The following is a 20,301-nucleotide window of genomic DNA, read 5'->3' on the forward strand; positions in this document are numbered from 1 at the left end:
GAGGATGAGGATGAGGATGAGGAGGAAAAAGAAGAGGAAAGAAAAAGAAAAGTTGTTTTAATTCTAGTGAGTTAAGTCAAATCTACTACTTACAATGCAACCCATGGTGAAAATAAAGACTCTAAGGCATATTTGTAATTATGGGGAGCCAAGGTGTTTAAGTCTAGCCATGAAGATGGCTATCCAGAAAAAAGGCCCAGACCCAGGCTACACCCTAGGTTTTATTACTTCCAGAAGAAAGGAGTGGCTTAAGGATGAGTGGTGAGAATCATGGAAGAAAATAGATGAGTGCTCTGAGCCAGACTAAGTAAGAGGCCTGAAATCATCTCTGCAATATTCATAGAAAAGGATATACAGAAAGAGTAATCTGCATAATACAACAGAGATAGTATATAATGGTTGGGTGTCAGTGCTTCAGCTCTGATTTGTTATATTTCAAGTGCTAGGAATTCATGGCCCCTATATTGAGGCTTGATCTCAGCAGACAGTGTGGAGCACTACCACTTTATGTTACTTTATCCTGGTTCACACAAGGGAACAATGGGTGGTACAGTGTATCACTACCTGCCATCTTCAAAGACTACCATCAACATCTCATATGGACGAATATGTATTGCTTAAAGTTAATTGAAGCGAAAAGGAAACATCCTGACCATCTCTGTACATATCAATGCATGGAATTATGGTCAGTTTCAGCCAAAATAGAGACAGATTCTCCTCCTATAAGAAGAATCACTTAGGTGATCTAAGCCAGAACACCTCCATTAATTTCAGTGACATATTTGTGTACTCTTGATATGATCCCAAACAACACAGGCAAGGATATGGTCAATGGCAGAATTTTATGTTATCCATATGATACTGGTTCTGCAGGCATGCATAATTCAGGAATTAGTGGTATGAGACAGTTTCTAATATGATAAGATTTGAAGAAAATATTCTGAATAGCCAAGCAGATGTCTTATAACAGGTCAGAGGCATTGGAAAGTATCTCTGCTAGAATATCCAATGGAGTTCTAGGAATGGAAACATAGAATCTAGATAGGATGAGAGACACTAGTGGCAAGTAACATCAGGTGTCCATAGATACCATCATCAGAGTAAGCACATGAACTATATCAAATCCAAGTAAAGAAATTTACCTAAATCTCAGATGAGCCTTTGATCTTGGCCTTTTCAGTGATGAATGAATGAATTACAGCACTTTTTACTTTTAGGAATCAATCAAACATAACTTATATTTTTAGGAATGTATACTAGGCCAAAGGGGGAATACTATTTTGCATATGGTTTGAGTGTCTTCCATAAACTCAGGTGTTGGAAGCCTTCTGCCTAGGGTGGCTAAATAAGAGGTGCTAATCAGGTAGGAGATTAAGGTCATGCAGTCTTATTGGAAAGTAGAATATAACCTGACAATTATGAAAATCAATGTAAGGGCTTGGAACATGATGTATCTATGTGACTCAATACAGAATTGATGAAATTTGGCAAATTTAGCCCAGATTATGAAAATAACAAATTCTGGGGACCAAATCTGGAATGAATTTATTGATTTCACTTCCACCACTCCAATCTTATTATTCTGGTGTCCTCTTATTTCTTCAATGGCTGTCTGGGTTAAAGTATCTAACTCCTCCTTTCTTACTTTGTGTAAGAAGCTTCTCTCTTAAACATACAGTATTTCTACCACTGTGATGCAATAAACCATGAGACTTTCACTACAGTCAAACTAAAACAAGCATCATACACTTAAACTTCAAGAACTGTGAACTATTTTTTTTTTCATTTCAAAGAACCCATCTTTGGATATTTTATTATAACAATTTAAAATTGAATAATACATGGTTATACCACCAGATACATTGTTGGCATTGATTAAAGGGTTCATAGATTAAACAAAACTAAAGAAGGCCATCAGAATTCTATACTTATTTTGAAAATCTGTAACATATGCATTGTTGTATGATACCCTGTCTGTGTCTTTGTTTCTGGTTTTTGTTTTTGTTCTTACTCTTTAAAAGAAAATAAAATTGAGGGGACAGGGAGATAGCTTGGTAGAATAAGTACTTGCCTGGCAAGCACAAGGGAATGAGTTCAATCCTCAGTTCCTCCAAAACAAAAAAAAAAAAAAAGAAAAGAAAATTGAATTAAAAAAATTTCCTCATCAAAAAAAGAATGCTGTAATTCTAAAAGATAAGGCAATAGAAATTTCTGAATACTATCAATTACTTTTCTTTAAAAAAGGGAAAAATTACCCTGAAGAAAATCTAGAAACCAGGAGGCTTCCACTTCAATTACAAGACTTACATGTTCAAATCTGAGAGGATATAAAAGATACCTTCTTTTTATCTTTCATTTCAGTTACCAGAATATTGTGTCACAAGGCTTCAAAGTATAGGCCACAACTCAGGTGTTCTGTGGAGAAGAATGCTACTCATGACCTTGAGGAGAGGTTGTTACCCCAATGAGTTGTTAAGGATGCAATGCAGGTAGGCTCAGAGCATGATCTAATGAAAAAGCTTTAACAGATTTTGAATTTCCTTTGAGACAGTGGACCATTTTTTTTTTCCTTTCACACTTTTGGGATGGAAATATCCATTCTATTTGAGTCCCGTTATTACATTTTGAAAACAAATGACTCATCAGTTTTTACAGGATCAAACATAAAATAACTTTTTTCTTAAATTGAATCATTTTTCCAGCCTAGCCTACAAGTGGTTTACATAATACTAAGATGATGTTTGAGACTTCAGTTGACACCATATCAGGATACATTTTAGGGAGTGTTGATGTGGGAATGAATATATATTTCATGTGAGCTAGACATTAATTTTAAGTTCCCAATAAGGCAGAATATTATTGATTTAATTGTGTTTTTCTAAAACAATATATAATAAAGTCCAAATTGGTATTTCATAATATGATTAAATTTAGTGATAAAATCTCTAAAATGTAGATAATTTAAAAAGGAATTTTTATAAACTTGAGGCTGTTAGGGTTGACCTTAATACAATCTGACTTGCTTATTTATAAATAGATCAGGATATGTGAAGAGACACCAGACATGCATGATCACAGAGGAAAGAAGATATCAAGACAGATGTAGATGACAGATATTTATGAGGAAAAAGAGTCACCTCAGGAAAAAACATTTCATGAACACTTTGATCTCAGACTTTAATCCTTCAGAATTATGACAAAACAAATTTATGTTGTTGAAGCCATTCTTTCTGTGATTCTGGGTCCTGAAAGTCTTGGAACACCAGTACAGCCAGACAAAGACAAAAAGAAAATAGAAACACAGACAAACATGCCTTATGCATAGTGATACAAAACTCTTCAGAAGAATACTGGCAAACTGAATTTGATACCATAAAAATGTGATTAAAAGGGGTTTAAATCATGATTATTAGGACTTTTAGTTAGAATGCTAGAATAATTTAATATATGCAAATCAGTCAAGACACCAAATTAAAAGAAAAAACATGATTTTCTTGACTAATGATGAAACAGTAATTGACAAAATTATACATCACTCTATTGTATGTGTGTGAATGTGTGTATATGGGTATATGTTTGAAATATCAAGAAACTATCACAGTATTATGAATATTGTGCATAAAATTTAAGCAGCTACTTAAGTTCTATCACAATGAATTGTTGAGAGACTAAAAACATTTGCTCAAAGATCAAGAAAAGCAAAAATGCTTGATTTTGCCATATCCATTCAAATAAAATTGGGAATTTGGCCACAGTAATTTTGCACAAAAGGAAATAGGGTTAGAGTTAGGGTTAGGGTTAGAGTATATACATGGGAAGAAAATTACATAACTATATAACATCTCAGATGGAGTGATGCTTCAAGTAAAGAAATCATGACATTTTATTTATTTCTTTATTTATTTATTTATTTATTTATTTTTTGAGAGGGGGTCTCACTATATAGTTCACGCAAGCTTTGATCTCACTATGTAGCCAGAATGGCCTCCATCTCATGGCAATTTTCTGTTTCAGTTTTCTGAGTGCTGAGATTACAAGTGTGTACCACTGTACACAGCTATAAAAATGATGAAGAGTTTAGAAAAAAAAGTTAAAAATAACTTTAGAAATTTAGAAAACTTGCAGTATAGAAAATCAACACATAAAGTCAGATGCCTTTCTATATTTTAATAATTTCTTCAGACTGAAAGGGGTTGTAGTTGAGAAGTAGCAGTCAGAAATGCTCTCCAGAGGTTCTACCTAAAGCCTACCAGGAATTTTTATCTTGCGTGGGTGGAATGTCTTTAATTCTGGAAGAGACAAAGCCAAAGAAACAGTGAAACAAGCATGGGTCAAATAATCACAATGGGATAATTATGAATATAGTCAAAGTCTTGTATGAAACAGATAGTAATGTCTTCTCATAAAAAATGATAAGGATAGGTAGTCCAGGACACATCAGCATTTTACATACCATTTATTTGCTATTTAATATTTTGAACAGCTATTGAGACATTAGTAGAAGGATCTGGAATATCATAACATTTTAAAGTTTTAATTGAAAAAAGATTAGTTAGAACTTTTTGTAGGCCCATTAACAGATGTCTCTTAAGCATGGGGTTTAATCCCTTTGTTATCTTCCATGGCCCTTGGGTATTATCTCAAATAAACTGGCCATTCTTATTATTACTGGGGGCACATGAATTATAGGACCTAGGGACAACACTGAGTACTTCCCATTTTGCAGGTGGGTCCACTGGCTGGGTAACTGACAAATCTGCATGAGCATCTCTTAAAAGTTTAGCAGGCTTTCTCCTTATATTTGCAGCAAACATCGCTTCCCTCGGGGTGAGAGGTGAAGACCCATAACCATCTCAATCTGAAACTTCATTTGACTCGATCACGAACACTTTCTTTTTTACTTCTCTAGCAACTTTGGACATTTTTGCTTGAAATGTCCCTTCTCTCTGTCTGGATACAGGGAAGCATGATTTTTTCCATGTTTCCCAAATGGCATTCATTCCTTTAGGCTGGTAGTATCACTATTCTCATTTTTCTGTCTAAAATTCCATTCTGTATCCTTTCAACTATGAAACACCTGAACTCAGACAAATTCATTCCTACAAACCCTTCTAACTTATGCAGCTTATGTCAGATACCTCGGGCCCACTGAGCAAAATACAACTTTTTAGTTGTAAGGTATCCAGAAGGTAGCCCAGCCCAAGGAATGTGATGGCAACTTCCCCTGCAGTAGATTTCATGACATAGAATTAGACTGGTATAAGAAGTACCATTGAGGGCAATAAACTCTTCTCAAGGGATGTGAAGATATCTTCCCTTGTAATGAGGCAGCAAATCCTGAGAAAGCTTAGCTCACCTGGAATGTATGAGGTTGACTGTTAAGGCATTAATACGTGTCTCTATAGCCAAAATCTGGTGGATCCCATTAAAAGGAATCTTAATCTAGTATATTTGCTACAGGTTTTACCTGTGTGATGACCTGAGTTTTGGTATCTTTTAGGAAAGAACACATTTTCTGAGAATTAGAGCATGTATAAAATAATCAAAGCATGAGCATTACTTGTAATAGTATAAAACTAAAATGTATTGGACCAGCGAGATAGTGCAGCAGATAATTGATCCCCACCACCACATACAACAGCAGCCCTGCCTCCATGGTTGGCTGAGTCAGCCACAGAGTCAAGGCATAGTGGTGCACGCCTGTAAGCAACAACTGGGGAGGCTGAAAGCAGCAAGATCACCACGAGTCTGAGCTGCATAATGAGACCCTGTAACAATGAAATACATTTTTAAAAATTAAAATGTATGTAAAATACAATTTTTAAAAAATAAATATCTTTACAAGTAGTGAGAGAAGGATGTAGTAAAACTATAAATTTCAATAAAAACTTACTGTTGTAAAAGGAACATTGCCAAAAGTGAGTTCAAATCTATGGGGTTATTATGGATTAATGGTGGCATTTTTTGTTCACTTTATTTATATCATTCTTCTTGGAGTGAAAATTATACAATTCTGTCAAATAATATTTTAATGTGTATTTATCCAACTTTTTAATTAAATGTGGAATAATGTAAATACTCAATTATTTCCAAAATAAAAATTTCTATGAAAAGTAAGTATTTTTAGTTAATTTCACCATCAAGTCAGGCAAAAATGCACAGGAAAAGAAAACTATAAAGGAAGACATTTGGGACTTCTTTCCACAAAAGCAGGAACATGGGATATGTATGTTTAAAATAATGAAAAATATTTTATGGGGTAATGCCAGTGTATCTTTTACTGTGGTAAATTTAAACTGAAGGATTAACTTTTCCAATACATTGTGGTCCTGGTTTCAGCCTCTGAAACACGAAGATTACAGGCATGTTCCACTACGCCCAGCTTCAGTCACTATCACAGAAAACCTGGAAGACAGGCCTGACATGGCATGACTGGGATCAAAGCCCAGTCCCTGCCTGTGCCTAAGCAGGTGCTTTAATACACTGAGCTATCTGGCTGGCCCTGGCAGATTTAATAATGTTAAAATGTTATTATTACATAAAGTGATCTGCATTCTCATCTTAATTCATATCAAAATTTAAATGATCTCTTTTTCTGAAAAAAGAACCCTGAAGTTTGTGTGTTGTCTCAAGGAATCCACAGGAAAACCAACGTTGAAAGCAGAGAATAAAATTGGAATATACATACTTCTTGACTTTAAAACTTATGGAAAATTAGTAGCATGAAAATTTCTCACAGTGTCATTTAGATAGGAATACATATCAGGGCAATATAATTAAAAGACAAGGAAAAATATGTTTGAATATCGATGAAAATTAGGCTTGGCAATAATATCAAGATCTGTCAATAGGAAAAGACATTTTTTTTTCAAAATTATCCAGGCAAAACTATGTACTTACAAAAAAACTATGTATTTACATACAAAAAGTGAAATTAGAATGTAATAGTATATAAAATAATTAAGTAAACAGCTGAAAGTCCAGGTGTAAGAGAAAATAAAATTTTTATGACAGACCCAGCCCAAGCCCAAGTCCAGCGAGTATGTGGGAGAGGTTCTGTGTGCCACTGTGGCTGCTGGATCTCTCCAGACCAAGCCCAGGCCCACCACATGAGTGAGACCTTCCTCCTCACTCTTGTGACCCCCGCACCCCTTCGGAGTTAAAACAAGCCCACCTGGTGAGTGAGAACTTCTGCTTTACTCTCAGACCCCTCTAGACCCAGTCCAAATCCAGGCCATGCAAATGTGTGGGAGAGCTTCTGTGTTCCTGTGCACCCCTGGACCCCTCCAGACCCAGCCCTGGCCTGGCATAGAGACCTGGGGTGAAGTTCTGCAGCTGAAGTCCCTGCAGAGAGACTAGGGGCCACAACCACCCAACTAATACAAGAGCAGAACATCTTGACAGAGGGCCACAAAATGTTCACTTCCAAGGGCTGCAGCAGGAGGAGCTGAGCACAGCAGACAGAAACAAGCCAGGAACAAGAGAATGAACTCAAATGTAGTAGATTTGCACCCAAATTAAAGGTCAGGGGACAGTGCTATACAAAATGACAAAGAGAAGGAGCAAAATACAATCTCAGGCCCAAAGCCCACTCACAAGTGCAGAGGACACTGGCACAAAACAAAGTGGGAATCATGCAGCTGAAATGCCTGAATCAAAAGGTGTATTAAGAAAGGAAACAACTGCAAAAAAAGTATAGAGGAACTCAATAACCTCTGAAATGAAAAAAGAAATCTCTGAATTAATAGCATCTGAGGTAAAGAATCAAATACAGAAACACATAAAGGATATCAGATAAGAAATATTTGTAGTAAAATAATTAATAACTCTTTCTCAAGAACACACTGATAAAAAAAAATAGAGATTAGAAAAATGAGGGATTCCTTGAATTAGCAAAGGAGGAAATGAATATGTGGCATGAAGCAGAGCCATAGAGATACAGAGGAACTTAAAATGTCAATAATAAGCTTACAAAACCATTTGAGTGAAAATGAAGATAGAGTTTCAGATCACAAAGACACCATCATAGCTACTTAAAAGGTAAGAAAAAAATCTCTTAAAAACAACTAAGATTCAGGAAAAAAATAGTTCATTACCTTCAAGAGGATCCAAAGATGAACAACAAGAGACTGATAGGCATCAATGAGAAAGGAGGAGTCAATACAAATGATATAAAAAAATATGGGCAGAAGTAATAGCAGAAATATTATATTTCCCAAATATAAGGAAACAATCTGACACTCAGGTATCCAAAGCATATAGAATTCCAAATATTTTCAACCTAATTAAAAATACACTGAGACACATACTATTCAACATCCCAGAAATCCAGCACAAGAACAATATACAGAAATCCACTAGAAAAAGAAACATCATGTTTAAGGGAAAATCTATCAGAATTACAGTAGACTTCTCTTCACAAAACATGAAGTCAAGAAGGGCATGGAACAGAGTATTTCAAGTCCACTAGAAAAACAAATTCCAGCCCAGACTACTATACCCTGCAAAACACTTTCAAGTTCTTTGATGGAAAACTGAAATACTTCCATGACAAAGAATAACTAAAGAATTTCATGATGAAAAACCCAACTCTACACAGACTATTAAAAGATGTTCTACAGAGTGACCAAAATTATCAGAACTCCATGAAGGAGTACAAAGGAAACCCACTAAATGGGGCAAACAATTAAACACAGAACAAAAGGGTGTAAACAATAGCACGTAAATAACATGTCAATTGTAAATCAATGCATCTCAGTTATAACCATCAATGTAAATGGACTCATTTCACCAATTAAATGAAATAGACTAAATAAAAAATAAAAATAAATAAATAGACTGGCACAGTACATTAGGAAATACAATAAAAATATGCTGTATAAAAGAAACACACTTAAACCATAAAGAAATTCATAGGCTGAAGGTCAAAGGATGGAAAACAATACTGCATGCCACAGGACCTCAGAAAAAAGCAAGGCTAGAAATCCTATCTCACACAGTCTAACTTCAAACCAAGAATGATCAAACAAAATAAAGAAGGCCACTATATACTGGTTAGGGAAAAAATCCAAGAGGAAGATGTAACAGTCATAAATCTGTACACAGCAAACATGGGAGGACCAAACTTTATAAGACAAATCATAATGGGCATGAAAAATCTAACATCTAGTGCCACAAACTTAACAGGAGGCCTTATCAATGCCTTATCACTAAAAGATAGGTCAACCAGACAAAAATTTAACAAAGAAGTAGCAGAACTGAACCACAGCTTGGAAAAAATGGACTTAGTGGACATATACAGAGTGTGCCATACAACCACAGCTGAATACACATTTTTTTCAGCTGCACAAGGGTCACTTTCTAAAATAGACCACATACCAGTCCATAAGTCTTTCTAAAGTATATGGAAAAAACCCAGAAATTATCCATTGCATATTATCTGACCACAGTGTAATGAAACGGAATAAAATAGAAAAGAAATGAGAAAAATCTCACAAATACTTTGATATTAAGCAACATTCAATTCAGCAACCAATGGGTCACAGATGAAATTTAACAAGAAATTAAACAATATCAACAATTCAATGAAAATTCAAGCACAACTTATCAGAATTACAGGATGTGATGAAAGCAGTTCTCAGAGGGAAATTTATACCTGTGAACTCACACATTAGGAAAATAGAATATAAACAAATAAACATCTTAATGTTGCACCTCCAACATCTACAAAATGAAGAGCAAACTAAACCCAAAGCCCAAAGACGGGAAGACATCATAAACATTAGAGCAGAAATTAAGACAAAGAAAACAGTTCATAGAATTAATGAATCAAAAAGCTGGTTCTTTGATCTATTAAATAAAATTGATAAGCCCTTATTCCTCTTTTTTAACTTCATCAAAAAGAGGAAAGAAAAATTCAAATAAAATCAATAAGGAATGAAAAGGGTATAATTGACACAGCCCCAGTGGTAATTCAAAAATCATCAATAGCTACTTTGAGACGATTTACTCTCACAGAATAGAAGACACAGAAGAAATGGACAGATTCCTAGAAAAGTGCAAATTACAAAAGCTCAATTAAGAAGATATAACAACTCTCAATAACTCAAAAACACCCAGTGAAATAGGAAGTGCAATAAAAAAAAAACCCTAATGACAAAGAAAAGTCCAGGTCCTGATGGGATACACAGCTGAATTCTACAGAAAATTTGCTGGAGATATAAGCCGTGTACTCCTCAAATTCTTCAATGAGTTCTAAAACACAGCAATATCCCAAAATCATTCCTGGAGGCAAGTGTTATACTGATACAAAAACCAGAGAAAGACACAACTGAAAAAGAGATCTATAGGCCAATCTCCCTGAAGAACATAGGTGCAAAAATCCTAGCAAATATAATACAGGAAATCAGCAAGAAGATTATACACCATAATCAGATAGGATTCATCCCAGGGATGCAAGCATGGCTCAATATACAGAAATCTATAAATTTAATATATTATATCAATAGAGTCACATCTAAAAACCACATGATCATCTCAATTGATGCAGAAATGGATTTGATAAAGTACAACACTAATTTATGTTAAAAGTCCTACAGAAAATTGGAGTAGGTGGCCTCTACTTCAATCTGATAAAAGCCATCTATGACAACCCAAAGGCTAATATAATTCTAAATGGAGAAATTTGCAATTTATTACTCTCTGATCTGGTGTAAGACAAGGATGTCCATAAATCACCACTGTTCTTCAATATAGATCTATAATCATTAGCTAGAGCCATTAGACAAGAAAGGGAAATAAAAGGAAGAAGAATAGGTAAGGAAGAAGTTAAATTATCAAAATTTATAGACCACATGATACTTGGAAGAGCCAAAAAACTGCACCAAGAAGTTACTAGAATTGATACAAAAATTAACAGCAGGATACAAAGTCAGTAACCAAAACCAATAGCATTTCTATACATAGATAACAAATAAACTGGAAGGGAATTTAGAGACATAATACCTTTTACAATAGCACAATGGAAAATGAAATACCTTGAAATTATTTAACAGAAGTCAAAGTTCATTTCAAGGAAAAGAGAGATCATAGAGAATTTCAGAAAATGGAAAGATATTCCCCCCTCCTGGATAGGAAAAACCAACATTGTGAAGATGGCCATAATCTCAGAATTGCAGTAGAGATTTAAAGCAATCCCCAGGAAAATACCACCAACATACCTCCCAGACCTAGAGAATTGTTCCTAAAATTTATTTGGAGCCACAAAAGACAGAGAATAGCAAAAGAAATCCTGAGCAACAAAGACAAGGCAGGAGGCATCACAATTCCTGACTTGAAAGTATGCTATAAAACTACTATAATAAAATCAGCATGGTACTGGCAACAAGATGGACCTGAGGAACATTGGAATGGATTAGAAGATGCAGAAGCTTCCAGTAACAAACTCAGCCATCTTATCCTCAAAAAAAGGGCTAAAAATGCTTACTGAAAGAAAGATAACATCTTTAACAAATGGTGCTGGAAAAACTGACTCTCTACATGCCGAAAAGTAAAACTTGACCCAGGTCTATCACCATGCACTAATCTAAAGTCAAAAAGGATTGAAGATCTAAACATTCAAACAGAAATACTGAATCTCCTGGAAGAGTAAGTAGGAGGAACTCTTGAAGACACAGGGATAGGTAAATATTTCACGAACAAAAAATAAATGGCATGGGTAACACTTGAAAGAATTAACAACTGGGACCTCCTCTTATCGAGAACGTTTTGCATGTCAAAGGAAATTATAAGCAAAGTGAAATGACAACACACAAATTTGGAAAAAATCTTGACAAATAAGTACTCAAAGGTCTTCTCTCCAGAATTTATAAAGAACTAAAAAACATTAGGGTTCAAAAACTTAAAGACCCAGTCCAGAAATGGGCATCTGATATGAACAAACACTTCTCAGAGGACGAAATAAAGGAATCTAATAAATATATGAAAAAATGTTCCCCTTCACTAGCCATATGTGAAATGTAAGTTAAAATAACACTGAGATATCATCTCATCACAGAAAGAATGTCTTTCATAAAGAAATCAACCAACAAAAAATGTTGGAGAGGCTGCAGGGGAAAAGGAACCCTTCTCCTCTGCTAGTGGGAATTTAGCCTGGTGCAACCATTATGGAAATCAATGTGGAGATCCATAAGAACTAGGACTGGAAATCCCATTCATTGCAGCTATCCCCCTACTGGGAATTTTCCCAGAGGAACTGAAAACCTCATATCATAGTGATATATGTATACCTATGTTTGTAACAGAACAAATTGTGATAGCCAAATCTTGGAAACAATCAGGATGCCTGTCACCTGAGGAATGGATGAAAAAGTCGTGGTATTTTTATACAATGGAGAATTATTCAGCTATGAAGAATGATAAACTCGAAACCTTTATATTTAAGTGGATACCACTTGAAAATATACTCATAACTAAAATAAACCAGACCCATATGTGCAAATAGCATATAGTCTCCATAGTATAAAACTAAAATGAAGAAATAAGATTAGAAAGGTATAACAGAATATAAAAATGCTAGAACTTGAGGATTAGGCAATGAAGGGAGGGCAGAGAGAAAAGCTATCAAACATGACAGGGGAAAAACCATATATTTATATACACAAAATGGGTAAGGCAATGATGCAGAGAATCTTTAGCATATTTTAGAAACTATCAGTTAATTCATAGAATTTTCACCCTGACAAACTATATATGCTGATACCTGTGAACTAAGCAATGGACTTGAAGATAGTAATGTGTGATACTAGGGGGATGCTTGGAATGCCTACCATTCTATACTTCTAAATATGTACAGCTTGTCATGACATACCAATTACTCCCATACTGTCCCTCAAGTAAATGTTTGTTTAAAAAATGTGGGGGCAATTAATGAAAACAAGAGGCGAAGAAAAATATATCACAGGACTGTCCTGCTACAATGCTGTATATGGTTAGAGTTCTAAATTTCTGTGTAAAAATATGCAACTATTTTTTCTATTTTTTAACTATTTTTTATTTTTTACATTTTTTTCTTCATATTCTGTAGGGACTTAAAGTTTAACATATCAGTACTTGGTGGAAAATACCTTTTCCATACCATACCTTAGAGATGTTTTCTATTTGGATAGATAGTGAGTTTAAGCTCAATTGCCTTTGTTGTTGGGTAATAATAGTAAGCTTCTCTTCTAGAGGGTTAGCAGCCTAATTTTCCAGACCAAAAATTAGAGAAAAAGAAGGGTTACAAGGACAGCCAGCATTTTGGCCCTAACCATTCAAAGTCAGTGAAAACTCAGGACATAGATCATGTATTGTAACATCCTGTAACTCAGTTGTGTTCAAAATTTTTTGAACAAGGAGATTATGGGTCCACAGAAGAAAGCAAGCAATGATTTAGAGTGTGCCTTAGGAGAGTCATATGGAGAGAAAACATTCTCTCCAGTTTTCACAGAGAGTAATTGGTCGAGCAATGGCCATGACTCATCCACATGGCTGACACTAAGAAAGGATCTACAAACTGCGATGCAGGGTTTCTAGATAAATCCTGAGGGGATTTCGCTGACCTTGTCAGATACAAAAGTGAATTTCTTGTTATATTGGTCTTGCTTCATCTTGGTCTTAACCATGCAGCAAAAAAGTATAAAAATGGAGTACAATAAATAAAGCCATATTTATATGCTGAGCTGTAAAAGGCTCAAGTCAACAACTTCTGACATTGCCGTTCCTACAGAAAATCCACTACTTTTATGTACTACTAGACTACATGGTAATACTTTGCTGAATTCACACACCTACAATATTTAAATGACAATGAAATACTCTTTTCTGACACAACTAAACAAAAAAGGGGGATACAAACGAACGAACACTTTGTATCTGTATATTCAAATAGGATAGATATACAGCTGTATTCTCTTAATTCAGTGAACAGAGAGATATGTTCTAACAGTGTTTATGGACAGGATATCATGTCTACATCTTTTAGAATAAATAAACACTAAGACAACAATATTCAATGTATTAATTATTGAAATTGTGCTAATAATTAGTTTTGAAACTGTCTCATTTCTATATGTTTCTCAATAAAACTATTTTTAAAAATTATGAGATTAAAGAAAAAACTTCATAATATTAGATCTGGCAATGAGTTTTATTCATTATATTAAAATATAAAGAGAGGACTGGGGAGATGGCTCAGTAGAATAAGTGCTTCCCTGGCAAGCACAAGGGCCTGAATTCAATCCCCAGATCCACAAAAATAAATTAATTAATTAATTTTTAAAAAAATATATATATAAAGAAGACATGCAAATTCAACTAAGTAATTTCAGAAACTTCTATGCTTTGAAAGCTATCTATCAACAGAATAAAAACAAGAAAAAATATTAGATGTAATATTTGCAAATCATATATCTAATTAAAAAGTTATCATCTAGACTGTAAACATCTAGATAACTTCTGAGACTATATTATAAAACAATAAATATTAATGTCATGCAGAATAATTTAATAGACATTTCTGAAAAAAACATAAATAATACACAATTACTGCATGAAAAGCCCTGAACATTGTTATTCAATAAGGAAGTCAAAATCAGAACAAAAAGGAGCATCATGGTGCTATAAAGGCAATAGTGTTCAGGATGTGTTCAGAAGATGCTCAAAAACATCTGTTGGTGTTTGGTAAAAAGAGAATGAAAAAAATACACAAAAGGATAAAACTAAGAGGAGAAACCCAAAATTATGATTTGCAAAATCAATGATATCTGTAAAGAAAACAAGGATCCCAGAAGATCTTGGCACTGTTTATACCTTAGGTCAGATAAACATGCCAACTTGAAAAATGATCAAGAAACTGAGTATAGGGGGGCTGGGGAGATAGCTCAGTAGAATAAGCACTTGCCTGGCAAGTGCAGGGTGCTGAGTTTAATCCTTGGTACAGTGAAAAAATAAAGAGAGAGAGAGAGAGAGAAAGAGAGAAGGAGAGAAAGAGGAAAGAAAGAAAGAAAGAAAGAAAGAAAGAAAGAAAGAAAGAAGAAAGAAAGAAAAAGAACGAAAGAAAGAAAAAGAAAGAAAGAAAGAAAGAAAGAAAGAAAGAAAGAAAGAAAGAAAGAAAGAAAGAGAAAGAAAGAAAGAAAGAGAAAATACGGCTGGCTATTGAGGTTCTGTTATCAGCAAAAAGCCTGGCAATAACTGCCCAGTTGTTAATTGTGGAACCTGAGTTCCCTTAGGATGATACAGGTAGAGGCCAGAGCAACACTCTCAGGGTGTTTTCTTACTGAGGGTTGGTAAACCTTAAACATAGAATTGTCCTAGCTAGAAACACAGAACCAATCATTGAGTGAATTTTGTGACAGTGATTCTGAGAAACATATGATATTCATGATCAATTTCAACCTGGGGTGGAAGAAAAGACGATGGAGATGTGTCAAAGTAGGCTTTTCCCATTGCTCACCAATAAATGCTACCAAAATTTGTGTTCATGTTCTTCCCTTCCTAGCGCCTAACCTGCAATGAGTGAAGAGCTCAGTACCCTTGTTAGATCCCACCTTTCCAGTATCCAACAATGTGGGCATTAAGAGCCATGAGATAGGGACCAGGGAGCTGGCTCAGTGGAATAAGCGCTTCCTTGGCAAGTGTGAGGGTCTGAGTTCAATCCCCGGTTTCAAAAAAAAGCGCCATGAGATATTAGTTCCACTGCCCCACAAGTATATTTATGTCACAGACAATTAGACCCTTGTCTTAGTTACTCTTCACTTGTTGCTGGGACAAATACCTGACACTCAAAATGAAGGAAGGAAAGATTTATTTAGCTCACAGTTACTGGAGGTTTCAGTCCATACTCAGCTGGCTCCAAGGCAGAGTGGCACATGGCAGAAGGCAACCTTTCATGGTGACAGCAAAGAGCAAGAGCACAAGTGCAGAGGTAGCAGCAGCTCAAGCAGCTAGCTTCTCTTCCCACCTTACATTGTAATGCAAATCACCTGCACCCGGGGCAGGTGCAACATCCACACCCACAGTAATCAATCACAAACTCCAGATGCCACCGCCTGACTGCAAGAGGCTTTGGGGAGACACCTATACACAAACCATAACAACTTTTTTTAGTTAAACACTAATTATCACTGAATTCATGAGAGACACTATATCAGTTGTGTGCAGAGAATTTGGCATAGAAAAAAAAGCCAGAGAGGAGCATATGTTTAGAGGGTTTTGCTGTGTCATTACTTTATAAGGTATCAGGATTTGGGGTTTTTGCAAGGTGAACAATACAGTTATGGATGTGTTTGATAATATTTTATAATGAATCACCCCAAAATCACATATTACAAGTGCAGGACATATATGCATACACTAAATACTAAAAAATCCAGCTGAAGGCCTGGAGCACATAACAGTGCCACCTATCAGTTCAACTGGAGACCTAAAGCCCACAACAAATTCTCAGACAGGCACACTTCATGGATGTGTGTTGGAAAGGCCCAAAAGTCAGTGCTGGAAGCTAGGAAGTCTATGCCAGTAGGATGAAATATCTGTGCTAGCAAGCTGAGGGATTTGAACTGCAGCTAGGGAGCAATGCTCAAAGTTTTGCACCAGATCCTCCCCATAGGTAGCACAGCCATTCTCAGAAACAGTGAAGTCCTAAGCTCCTACAATGATGAGGAAAACCAATTTCCCACCAGGAACGCCAATGCAACAAGCTTCATGAGGCTGAGCAGTGTACTACCTTTCCCTCCACAGACAGGAATTGATGCTCCAGATGAGGACCAAAGCTCCTACAAAGTTCATCAGGAAAGCCAGCAAGACAAGTTCCTCCAGCAGAACAGTCCAAGAGAACTAGCTTCCAACAGCTCCAACAGCTTCTCCAAACAGCATCCCTAACAGTGTTTTGGCAGCTTTTCCTGTTCTGCATTTATGCTTCTGGCAACAATCTTCAGGTGACCCTCCCAAGCCCAGAACCACACTAGTTTAATTTATCTGGGTGTGATAAATTGACCACATGTTAGAAATCCACTACATAAAAGGGTAGAAAAAAGTCAGAAGAATATACAGGGCCTACTGCAGAAGAAAAAGGACCAGTGAGCAGCAAAAGTCTAGAAGATTGACCTGGACACTAGGTCTCCAACCATCCAAAACAATTTAAAAAATTCATTCACAAGTGGGTCAAAAGAACCCAGCTTTTCATGCCTACAATTTACAGCTAGAATTTAGCACAGCTATGCCTCCTGAGGGAAGGAGGAGCTGGCTTAGTGTATGGCCTAAAACCTCTTCACTAACCACAAGACAGGTGAAGTCATCAGAGGAAAACCAGTTCAAACAACAGCTGAAACATCCCTCCTCATAACTTCAAATATAAGACTAGAACTCAGATTCTCACAGCTGCTACAGGAAAAGTTATAACTTCAAAATTCCTTTCAAAACAAACACTCATCAAAACACTGACTGAAATATGAAGGACTGAGAGAATTCTACTTTCTTTAAGTTTTTGTATGTATGTAGTTATTGTTTCCTTATTATTTTATTTTTCTACTTTTACTTGGAATTCAATTTTGAAGAATGTGGATATGTGAAATGGGGAATTGGGATGACTTTGCAATTTATATTATATAAAATTTTTCTTGGTTATTTTAACTTAAACCTCACACAAAATGTATGAGAGATTCAATCACAGGGATATCAATATATCATTGTATTCCAAACATCTTCCAAAATTCTTCAATCTCCATCTCCCTCTTGCTCAATTTCCCCACACATACATAGAGCTTTTCTAACCATCTCTCCCTAAACATACATTACAGACATATGAATAACATCATGAAAGTCATATTGATATTTTGTATTTTATTTATTGTTGTCTTTGGTTTTCTTACTTTTCGCTAAATTAATTTGTTCTTCTTTTGTTTTTTTCTCACTCTCTATTTTCCACATTACTTATCAGCAATATTCCATTGTCATCCAGAGCTATTGTAAAAAATCATGAAATTTTAAAATAAAATTTAAATTGTGTGATTGATATATGATTGGTACTAAAGGTATAACCAATACTCGTTCTCTTCTTATAATGTAACAAAGGTACTAATGCTGTCACATGATAAGTTGAAGAGCCTCATAAAAAGTAAAACATAACCAAAGCTAAGGTCCCATCATAGGGAGAAACAGATTAACTTAATATCCCCACTGCACCAACAGAGTACTTTGGCCACAAATGATCTCCAGCTTTTAGAATAAAAAAAGTTTAGGAACATAAGAAAATAAGAAAACAAAGCATAAAATATACATTTTAAAATGTTATTTTGTTAATATATATTTGCAATATATGAAGCTGTAAATCACCTTAGGGAGTAGAACATGTACATCAGGTACTATGAATCATTTTACTTGCCTTTACCTCCCCACTTTCATCCATCCCTTTTTCTCTAGATCTTCCTAGATGCTCTTTCATAATTGTCATTATTATTGTAATAATCTCCATTTTTAATTCGTCTTTACAACATATATTTACATTTATTGTGGAGATTTGGCATATGAACATGATATATATTTAAAATATTTTAAGTCACAAAAAGCTGAAATCATCAACAATTAAGAGAGCAAAAAAATAGGCACATAATTAGGAAACAAATGCTTTAAGTATTTAAGCAATTCAAAGGAAAAAGCTATAAAATTCTTGTTTTGTTTAATGAACTGGAAGAAAATATAAATAACATATGAAGTTTATTACCAATATAATACTCAACAAACTTAAAGAAGACTAAAACAAAATGCTTATTGAATTAGCCAAAATTACACAACATGTGAGTGACCATTAAATAAAAATTAGAATGGTCCAGGGAGATAGCTCAGTAGCTAAGCACCTGCCTGGCAAGTGCAGGGTCCTGAGTTCAATCCCTGGTACCACAAATAAATAAATAAATAAATAAATAAATAAATAAATAAATAAATATAAAATTAGAGATTATGAAACAAATCAAGAAGAAGTCTAGGATATTAACATTTGAATTAAAAAATAAAATAAAAACTAGAATTAAATGTATGTGCAATATGCAGTGAGAATGACCAATGTGAGGAAAGTGTCAGAACTTGCAAGGAAAGTTGAAGTGCTACCATTTCAAGTGAGCAGTGATACCCACATAACAACATGATGTCATGGAACTATTAAGATCCATGACCAGAAAAGATACTGACCAGTAAATCATTGTCAAAATTTTAGAAATTGAGCACAAAGGATACTAAAAGCTATTGAAGAAAAATAAATTACAAATGTTAGCCTATCAGGGAGCTGAGATAGCTCCAAGGTCTAAGTGCCTGCCTGTCAAGGGCAAAGACTAGAGTTTGATTCCCTGTACTATATGCTGTGCCCACTACTGAGACTAGGCATGGTGGTGCATGCCTATAATCCCAGCCCTGGGGAGGCTGAAACAGAAGGATCACTATGAGTACTGAGCTGTGTAGTGAGACCCTGTACCAAATACAGAGAAGTTATCCTATGAATTAACACAATATTTTTCAGCATATCTACCATTTTGTTTTGTTTTGTCAGAAATGGTTGTTCCTTTGCAGTTAGAGATGCTGCATTTGGAGAAGTCTTCAAAGAATCTTTTCATACATGATGCCACACCAAAGACTGTGGATATTTGAATTGAGAAAAATAACCCAATATAGTCCAATAGTTCATAATAATAGTGAGGTGTCAGCACATCTGCCAATTGTCAGAAATTGTTGATTTGAGCCTTTTAAAGCTCAGCATATTATTATATCATTTTTTATACCTTGTGCTTACATTTTTGTTGGATGGTTAAGACAAAGCAAAAAAGGTGGATATGTTGGGAGCCATGGAAGGTAAGAAATCAATCAAATGTGTGTAGTAGGGATGAGAGCTTAGTGCCTAAAGCAAGCAAGCTACCTTAGTCTGGAGGTAAAAATCTTGTCTGGTTAAATTCAGCTATTGGGGTTGGGGAAATCTCTCAGTGGAATAAGGACTTCTCTGGCAAGCACAAGGGCCTGAGTTCAATCCCTGGTTCCACAAAAAAGGTCACCTATTAGTTCTTAGGAAGCTTTTTGTCACATGTTACTAACTTTGCAAAAGTATAAATGAAATACTGTTTTGTTGTGGAAAAAAAAAATATATATATATAATGTGTGTGTGTGTGTGTGTGTGTACACAAGATAGGAGAGATATACCATTACTTTCTTTTAGTTTATTGAGAAGAAAGGTTTGTTCTAATATTGTTTACACAACGTACCATGTCTACATATTTTCCTATG

Source organism: Octodon degus, unplaced genomic scaffold (assembly GCF_000260255.1).
Source record: "Octodon degus isolate 3935 unplaced genomic scaffold, OctDeg1.0 scaffold00171, whole genome shotgun sequence".
Classification (NCBI taxonomy): Eukaryota; Metazoa; Chordata; class Mammalia; order Rodentia; family Octodontidae; genus Octodon; species Octodon degus.